Genomic DNA, 10,440 nt, shown 5'->3' on the forward strand with positions numbered 1-10,440 from the left:
CAAACACTCCAGCCACTCATATCTTCCTGGCAAAAGAAGAGAACAGAAAAGATTCAACTGCACCCACAACAAAGAGTTTATATCCCCTTCAGATCTTATTGAAAATTTGATGGAATGGCCCCCTCATACTTGTACAGATCACCTCCTCATCTTCTCATTGCCTCTGAGAATCATAATCTCTGCGTTATAATCAGGAAGGAGACATTTAAAAATAAGGTGTTAAGTGTATAGATAGGCAAGACTATAGCAGATGAGAATGGTATGGGCTAATCCTTCAGTGAAAGATGAAACCATGCTTCTGTAGGGGCTGATGGCTAAAGTCAGTGGCAGATGGCTGATATACAGAGGCTGCTCTGGAAAAGAAATGAGATTTTCTTCAGTATTATACATGCTAGGGAGTAATTGCTCAACAAGCACACGCCTTGCAAACTGTTACTCAAAATCCCTTCACTTTCTTTGTGCATTAGGGACAAAAAACTTTCACCAATTTGAAGCTCAGTAATATCCAGCATTCCAGGATAGTGTTGTATCAGTTTATCAAAGAAATGTGTGATTCGTAGCACACAGATACTTCAAGCGACCAACTTTGGACAGAATAAAACAGTGGAAGAGGGAAACATTCCCCCCTTGCCCTCCTGTCTGAATGCAGCTAGATGAATTTTGGGGCAGTAAAAGCAAGGTGAAATTCTTGTATTTCTGGTTTGGATTTGAGTTTGTTTTAGGAAGTCCCTTTTTGTTGTGGAAAATGATGGTCTTATTTGGCTTGGAGGATTGATCAGAAAATTGCTTGTATCCTGACATGACAGGAGAAAGGAATTCTGTCAGTAAAGGGAATCTGGAGAGTAATAAAATAAACCAACACAACATGCAGAACTTTTCAACAAGAAGCACTTCGAAACAGGTAAAATGTATGTGCCTGATCCAATGTCCTGAAAGTCTGCCTGTCCAACTAAAAAACTGCATTATTTTTCCCTCAAGCTCTCTATTCCCTTTGCTTAGCTTTGCAAAACATATTTCTGAGATCCTGGCCACCTCTGCCCCAAAGAAATGTTCATTTTAATCCTCACCATCAGAATTGACCTCTGCTATTGCTGATTGGTGATTTTTTTCTAGCTTTTGTGCCTGGATCAGACACTTTTAATAGTACTAACAAGCATGGTCACAGTCTTGATTGAATCTTATCTGCTCAACTAACAACTTAGAATAGTCTTAGTGGTTCACCACCAGCCTGTCAAATGGGTTTGAAGGGAAGAATTTAAATGTTAAAATAACCTGATGAGTTGGAGGGTGGTGGTGGGGGGAAGATCAAATGCAATTCGGTAAAGCCATATCCAAAAGCAGTTATAAAGTGGGCATTCATCTGATTGACACTGACTTAAATGTTTAATCCAGGAGGAAATATCAAACAGCATCCAAAATGGGATAGTCTCATGTTTAGTCCATTCTAATTCCCATTAACTAATGATTTGACAGAATAAAAAGTACATAAATTTTATAATTTTGAAGTTGAGCTTTAAAAAGCTTTGTAGAGTGACTACCCTAGAATTTCATTTACTACTTACTAGTATGTCAAGGTTTTGCCACTAGCTGAAGTAGTAATAAGCAATAAGTCATTGCAGCTGAAATAAACAATGTGTATCTGTCATGACTGCAAAACTAGAACTGATCCTATTCAATGCTACTTTCTTTTATAATGCTCAAAGAAGTTCAGGGCACCATAAAATACATGGGGTTGCTGAAACATCATTCATATATGCACATGACCAGTAGAATGTCCATAATTATAAGTAAAAGCTAAGGAAGGTGAGAGAATTACAGTGACATCATCAAAAAATCAAACCTTGATTGTCAATGAGAACTACTTGACTAGTGCCAAACTAGGATGTTTAGTCAGCCTGGTAACAAGGGAAACATTTTCCTGTCTTCTTTATTTAGGCCGTTTTTGTTTAACCAACTAAGACTTTTCCTTTTGGTCTGGTCTTTTCAAGCACCTTGTGGGTTCTTTCCCACCACACTGCTTCCTCTGAATTGCATAATTGACCAGAAAGGACACCCCACCTGGCATGTGGAAAAATCCTGAACTATTTCTCCCTAATCTCCCCTCCCCTCCCCTCCTGCAATTTACTTGCTGAATAAAGCCTCAGTTCTTAGCAGGTGCTTAATTCAACCTGGGACTGTGACTGCCATCTATGCCTAACTTCATGCCATGAATTTAAATCTATGAACTATTCAGGCTGTTAATATATGTGTAGTGTCTAATTCACAATATGAGCAATATTTGTTTGTAAAAAGGGGGTTGTAATTACTACACAATGGCAAAATTGCTGTTCAATTAATGATGAAGCTGATGTTTCTGTATTCTGTGTCCCTCTGTTCTTCAGACAGCAATTTAGAGGTATAACTTACTGTAAGATAACTGACTAGAGCAAAAAAATAAGCTAGACAGACATGTTAGGTAGACATAAAGTGCCAGCAGTTGCTTTTTAAAATTAAACTGATCCTTTAGGTAGAGATAAACTGCCAACAGTTGCTTTTTTTTTCAAATGAAACTGGCCCCCATAGATCTAAGTGTACTTATAATCTTGTTTTTACTTAAATTCTCAGCCTAGGCCTCCTAAATGTGTTGCAAATGAGACCAAGTCATGTTGTTGTCATAAATTTTCATGAAATATGTGTTGCAGTCTGACAGAGGCAGTACAGGGTTCCCTATTTCCACTTCAAATATGTTTGAGCGAAAAAAAAAATCCACTGTAGAGTTACCTGGAATATCCTTCCCTGCCTATGAAAAGTGTGGAAAAAGCCTTTTTCTTTCTTGATAGATCCAGTTTGAATTTTTGCTTAGGGATTTTTTTTTTTTTTTTTTAGATGAAGAGTGAAGTATTTTCATTTCAATTACAAACTGGGTTGGTACTTTCTCCATAGCTACATTGGACAGACTGGCAAGGGATCATTACATTTGAGGTATTGATGTATTCAGTAATGTACAATATTCTATAATTTGATAGGCTTTTCAAAATATTGTTACCGTTGTCTTTCTGTTCAGGATCCAAAGAATATAGCTTTTTATCTGGGATCCATAGGAAGACATTCTAAGATTCAGTATATGATTTAGTAATCTCATTATCCTCAAGTTTTCTTAAAGCAAATAGGGTAGTTTATTTTGTAGGATTTACCTTTGCCACATCAGACCCAGTAACAATTCACAAAAAAGCCTGAGAAAAAGAAGCTCCCTTGTCTTACCTGCCTTGTCTGTAACGGAAGAAGACCTAAAGGAGGATGACAGGTAAATATTGCCCTTGTTCACAGGCTGGCAGGCTGGTTTAATTATCTTAGTTGTTAAATAATACTTCCCACTGAAATTCATAGTTCAGTAGGTACAACTCATTGGAGACTCTGGTCTGTGTTTGACTGAAGTTAAATAATCTATAAAAATACGAGCATTTCTTCAGTGGCACCTTTTCCATGCTGTGGGATCCTTCTGCATTTAGTACAGACACATTGGAAATACATTTTCTGTGCAGAGGTGGGGATGGAGCTTCATTTTTGGAGGCACAGTGTTGCCCCTGCTGCTCAGTGCGAGTGGGAATACTGCCTCAGCAGCCCGGGGAATGGGGTGGTGGTGTGGGTATGGCTGTAATTCGGCCTACAGGGACAGCAGATATGGGGTGACTCCTCAAGGTTTATTACTTACAGTTGTCTGACACTTTCATGTTTCATTTCCAGTTGAAATCAAGCATTTTAAGAAAGCACAAAGCCAACAGCCTGATTTAATCCCCAGGGCTAAGGCCACAAGCACCAGCCTGTGCTGTCAAAGACTTAATTAGAGCCAGCAGCTGGCCAGGGAGCTTTATTTCAGTATGTGTATGTTCTGATGGCCACTGGTTGAAAACTCTTTCATTTCTGTGGGTGGTCCACTGCACTGTGAGCCTGACATATGCTTTGGGGTTGTTTTTTTCTCCTGTCAAAAGGATACAAGTCTTCTCCCTGCTTGCCTCAACACCGCAGTCTGACATTGTGTCACCAGCATGGAGTGTGTCTGAGTAAGGGGCTCTTAAAGAGAAGATCCCTTCTGCTTAAATATTGCAGGGCATGCACATCTCTGGCAGGTGGATGTTTGTTTGGAAATAAACCCCTTTCATACCGCATTCAGTTCCAAATTCCTTCTCCATACCTAGTGAATCTATTTAGATGCCTTCACCACAGGATTTGGATACCTGAGAGTTTTGTTTTGTTATTTTTGATGTGGCACTGTGATTTGAAGAGGAGGCATTCCAAACCAAACAGCAGTTCAAAGAAAAGACTGACTATTCTGCCAAGTTGTTGAACTTCTTCTGTTTGCTGGGGAAGTTGGCAGAGTATCTTGGGGTTTTGTTTTTGAAGGTGAAGGGGGAAATTTTAGTCCAAAATGCATTTCATAATGGTAAAGTACATAGTATGTTTTTAAAGTATTTGAAGATGCAGATCCAAGGCAAACATCTCTATATATCTTGTTTTTATGAGCTCTACTGATACCATCAGGTCAGTGGATTAGTTTTAGTTTTCTAACTTTGTATTGACAAATCCAGCCATTCAGAATGAAGAGCCATCTTCTGGACAATGGTTTATAAAGAACGTGGTTTTAACTGCGTTGTGGGGAAAGTCCAAAATAATTTTTGTCTGAAATGCTTCAGAAATATTTTCAATTTTCTGAAAAGAAACTGTTGGAAGACTCAAATTCTTATGAATACAGGAGCTAGGAAAAAAAAAAAGCTTTAAAACTTGAGATTAAATACTGACAACAGCATTGCTGTTCCTGACTCAGAAAAAAAAACAACTTGCTGCCTTCATCTGCACTGAATTATTTTCTCTCTGTTAAGGCAGCTACAAGTTTGGCTTGTGATGCTGGCAATACTCATGATGTGAGTATCTTGTTGTTCTAACTTCTATAAATTAAGTGGTTTGAAACTAACTCAGAGAAGACAAAGACTTTGTTGTGAGCAGTGTGAGTTCCTTTATATGTGGTTTGTAGTTCATATGCTTGTTTTTAAGTCAGGACAGTGCGAACTCTTTAAAATAAACAAAGAAGAGAGCAAAATGCCACCACTTAAAATCAGCCTTAAAATGGTAAACACTGGTAAATAAAGCTAAGAATAATGGGGGTGAGGGGAAATAATTTGTGGTTTAAAGAAAAATAAGCTCCTGCTCCTACCAGTAAACACCTGTTCAATTTTATGTGTGTTTGGTCTAATGATTGCTGGGGGTTACATCTCCAAAGCAAGACTGGAATAATTGAAGTATGAGTTCAAGAATGCTTCAGCAGAAAGGTGGTCTGAGGTGCAAATAAAAGGTTGTGGAGCTAGAAACAAATTTGAACAAAAAGAAGAGTTTTTGGACTATTTTTTTAAAATCCAAACATGAGCACCATCAAGCCCTGCGTTTGTTAAGTGTGGTTTATATAGCTTTTCATGCTGAAATGATTTTAAATTAAACATAAGTCTGCCAAGCTAAGAGCACCATGTGAGTGTAAAGGCACAGAGGTTGAGATGGAGTTATGGCTAAGTAGGAGCACTGTGGTGTGCACACACAGGAACTGTGCTGGCAGGAAATGGTCAATAAAATAACCCAAGAAGGAATCAGCTGGCCAAGTGTTTTCATAGGACAAAAATTGGCAGGAAAATACCCTTGTATTAAAAAAGAAAAAAACAACAATATGAATAAGGTGGAAAAGCTTACTTTGATGTTTCCCTTTTTTTCCCACACTTGAGAAAGAGAACAGTTATCAACATTTTGCCTTGGTTCAAAAACAGGCATTCTGGCTGCCAGCCAAAGGTAGCCCTGCTGTGAAAACATTTCTGTGGCTGATACAATACCTTATGGTAACCACTGCCTTCAGCAAGGAGGGCTCTGCAGCAGGTTAACACAGTACCTGTTTCATTGCTTATGTGGTTTGGTTATTTTAAACACTTTTTCCTGAAACGAATGTATTAAACAAGCATGTTTTCAGTATTATTTCAGTTTCTTCCTCCATTGTTTCATTCTCTGCACAGCTCATCATCTTGCCTGGGACCTCTGTGTAGAACTTCAGTGGACTTCTGGTTTGACAATCAATATCAAGATTCCTTTAGAATCTCAGGTTTCATTTATCACTTGCTCTAATTCTTTCCCCCAGCTGGTAAGCTTACTGGGGTGTGAACTTATTCATGTGTATTTTTTGTTCTTCAGAAAGGACAACCTGCCTTCTTGTATAATAAGAAACTTTATATAAAGAGTAATTGTGTCCAGGGATCACCATCTTCTGAAGTAGACTTGTTTTGCTTCTGGTTTATTTATGTTCCAGGCAGATTCTTTTGTCTAAATGAAGAATACAATCTAACATAACTTCTAGTTACTTATTTTGTTATGCCGTAGACTGTATCAGCATCCACTTTATTATAGCCATTAGGTGAAAAACATTTTTCTGTTTTCCCCTTGAGGGAAGTAGCTCCCACAGCCCCTCACTGGCTTCACTGCCTGGAAGCCTCTGTCCATGCTTCCGTGATGGAGAAAGGATGAAGAGACCCTGTCTTTGAAAAGTGGCAGCTTGCAGTAGAAGGAACATGGATAATTTTGCATCCTTTTCTTAAGTCACTGTGAAGACCATGATACGAGTTTGAAGGCTGGTCCCAGTGCCCAATAGACCACAGCTAAAAATCCTGGGTTTTGATGCAGACGTGCACGAGTATCTAATCCTGTTTTACAAGAAAAATAGAGAAATGATGTGATACTTCTGTGCTGCCCTGAGGAAAAATTTTGTGAACATGCCTTCTAATCCCTTGACTTGAAGTGAGTCTGTCCTGGAAACTTCAGCACAGTTCCAAGAGAAGTGTCATCCTAGGTAACAGTGGTTTCTTTCCAAGACACTTGTTCCTCTGGGTACAGTTGCTATTTGTAAGTGATTCAGACTAACATCTCGTAGTCTGCAGGAAGCTTCAGTCCTGACACAGGGCAGCTGTGTTAACCTTGCTTTATCCTCGGGGGATTTGGGCAAGGCAGCTCTTGTACTCATTGGTGTCACTGAGTTTTAGGCCTATGTGTCACAGGGATGATACTGTTCTTTTTGAGGTGGGAATATGTCATGCAGTGTTGGGTGTAGTAGTTTTTGATTCTTCTTCCTCAGCATATTCCTGATGCTATACACAAGGATATTTCACCATAAATTAGAATAAATTAGGGGGAATTGATTTGTGATTTAAAGCAGCTGAAGTTTCCCTCAGTAGCAAAGCTCACATTCACTCCAGAGATGGCAAATTACGTCTCCTTTCAGAGACATGAAGCATATTTCAGTAAGTACACATTACATAACTTGTCCCACATTTCTTTCTCTTTTTAGTATCCCAGTGTTATGAAAAATTATGTTCCCATTAATCATTATAGGCACTCATATTTTTCTGTGGAAATAAATTACTGTCCTCTGCCCTTCCTGCACAGGAACATATTTAAATCAAAACAAGGGTATGTCCACGATTGGTTCAGGGAAGGGAGTGTCAGCTAATGTGGCTTTGCTGCTGCAGAAGGATGAAAGCAGGATTTGTCTCTGTACTCAGTGGATTGCAATGCTGTGTGGTAGTGTCACTTGCCAAATAAGATTTCCCCTTTAGCACATGCAGAGCTCGCTTGAACGTCAGTGGAAACCGCGTGCACTCAGTGCGGGGGGACCTGCAGCTGAGTCCTGAGTGTAACACTGAACCCACTGCCTATTTTGTCATTCCTACATCGGAAAACACTTGGGCTGGAAAAGCTAGAAAGCACCTATACAACTGGGAGAAAGCAGCAGGCCTCTAAATTCCTGTTTTAGATTGTCAGCAGCTTTATTGAGACTGTTTTTAGAAAGCATCTAAATCTAGGCATCCAAAATTGCATATGCAGCACTATATTCAGGCTGCAGAGCAGGGGGCTGATTTTAAGACATGATGGGCATTTAGACATTTACTGTTTCAGGTCTCAGGGCTTCTGCAAAGTAAGAATTTTTATTTACATGCTTTGAACATGAATTTAGGGACTTACCTTATCCAACAGTGTAAATATAGAGGCTAGGCTATTTTTAGACTTCACAATGTGATACTGGGCAAAAGGACTTTTGAAGCAGAGATTGCTGGGTACCAAACCACAAGCTTGGACCAACATTTTTCGGTAACTCGCTGTTTCTCTTTATTCAGGACATGTGAAGACTTAGAGAGCAAGTTAAAAGCTGGTCGTAGATGATCCTCAGGGAACAGATCCTCTATTGGGAGGTCAGTTCTCTCCAGTGAAGAAATCTGAGGACAATTCACCCTTAGGACAGACTGAGTTTTCTTTTAAAGTATATGCAAGATGTTAATTCTGTATTAGTTGTACAAGGAAAATTAGTTCCTTATTTGGCCTCTGAAGAGAAATAAATTTACATTGGTCATTGGAAGAGCACATGCTGTATTTTGGAAAATGAATATACAATACAAAAAAGACAGAAATTTTAGTGCAAAATGGATCTGTTTCATTTAGACAATTGAGTACTTAAGGATCCATCTTTTCTGCCGACCTCTTCCATTTTGGCTGAGAAATGAAATCCTTACATAGTGAAGCTACTAGAAATAAAGGAGTCATCCAAATAAACTCTGGTCATCTTCAGCTGACAGTCAGGTGACCAAAGCAAGGGATGTTCCCCTTGCAGCCATGCAGTATTTGCTGACCTTATAGGCATTGGGTGTCAGTTAACAACGAGGCTTGTGAAGCAGGGACACCTGGATGTGTTTTAGAAGCTTTCAGACATTATTTGTTTAATAAAGTAGCAGAATGATTATTTATTTGTAAGGGGACAGTTCTAAAGCTCTAAGTCTGCCTCTGGCATTTGTGAAGGTCCTTCTTGAGGTGTTTTTCATAGGCATACTCAGTATTAGCAGAGAAGATGCAGGGCGTATTGCTGTTGTGGTTTTTTTCCCAATAAAAAGAATGAGATGTAGACCTCACTTCTAAAGTTATTGTCTGGCTGAGCTTGTTTTCTGTTTGGTGTTTTCATTATCAAAGAAGGTTCTGACTTTCTGTCTTGTCACTGTTAATTTTGCTGAGGAAAAAGTTAGGTCTTCACCCACCACCAAAGTGGTCTCCATGTGGAGACGGAGATTCTTCTTTCAGAAACTAAAGCCCAACCTGTAAAATTCAGAGCCATTGCAACCTTAAAAAAAAAAAAACCACACCAAAAAACAACAAAACCCTATCATTTTGGGGCAGTTTTTTCCCTATCTCATATGTAGGGAACTAACTTCTGCACTCACCAGTGCAAATTATTAGCAATTTAGTGAAATCTTTAGTGAATTTCCCCTAAATGGTACTGACGATGTTGCTGTTCTGCTTTGTGACATTTCCAGTGTTTGGGTATTTCCTGGTGATCCCATTAACTTTGAAGTTAATTGGAATACTTCATGGCTGAAATGTAGAAGGCCTGTAGTGGAGCAGATGTTCTTTTTGTAAGTTAGCATGAAAGCGGTGAATAAGAGTTACCATTTCTTTGTTGCTGTGTCATCAAGATGTGGCATGACCTTACCTTTCAAAAGTATGAACATTGTTTCCAAGCCCATTTAAAGGGCTCTGCTAGTCAGTGAAACTGAATACAGTATCATTAACTTAAGCAAGTATAAATTTTAAAACTGCCACTTCACGACTGCATAATACCCCCAAATATACCACTGATTTTGACCCCTCTGAAGTGCAAAATATTGCAGCAGTTTTCATTGTGTAGACCTCATCTGCTGTACTACTGCGCACTTATTTTGGGGATAATATCTGAGTCTGTGAATAATTCTTGGCATTTTTTCCTTTTTTTTTCCTTTGGCTGTTATTGGAGTCATGCAGAAAAGATCCCCCAGGGAGCAGGTTGCCACAGTAAGGATGTATTTGACAGGATATTTGGAATATGCACAATAGGTTGGATACTTTTCTTTACCAAATGTGAGCAATGGTGTTGGAAGTAATACTTGCTGGGTTACACCATCATCAGTCTGCCCCTTTAATTTTTTTTTTTTTAAGTAATTTGCTGCATCCTAATAATTGTGAACTCAAATACATAACTCTTTAATATGAAGAATCAAAGACCAAATTTTGATCCATACTTCAATCTTTGCAAGAAGAATTATTTTTAAATGGGAGAAGGAATATTTCACTCCTGAAATGTGCTGTATTTTCTCTTAATGTTGTTGTTCCTATTTCTTTCTTCTCAGATTCACTGAGTTTAGAGGCATTCCATGACTAATGGGCTTGCTAGAAGATTAGCAGAAAACAAAACTCCTACCATCTCATATTTTCCACTTTACAAGAGTCCGGCCATGCCATAGATATTTTCCGTTCTTAGTCTTGATATTCTACAGATGTGGAATTAAAACTCCTTGCACTATATGGGAATGCACTGCGGGGTTGTACATGTGTGTTTTACCCTCCTGAGTAATTTCTCCA

The sequence above is a fragment of the Corvus moneduloides genome, chromosome 5, assembly GCF_009650955.1.
Source record: "Corvus moneduloides isolate bCorMon1 chromosome 5, bCorMon1.pri, whole genome shotgun sequence".
NCBI lineage: Eukaryota > Metazoa > Chordata > Aves > Passeriformes > Corvidae > Corvus > Corvus moneduloides.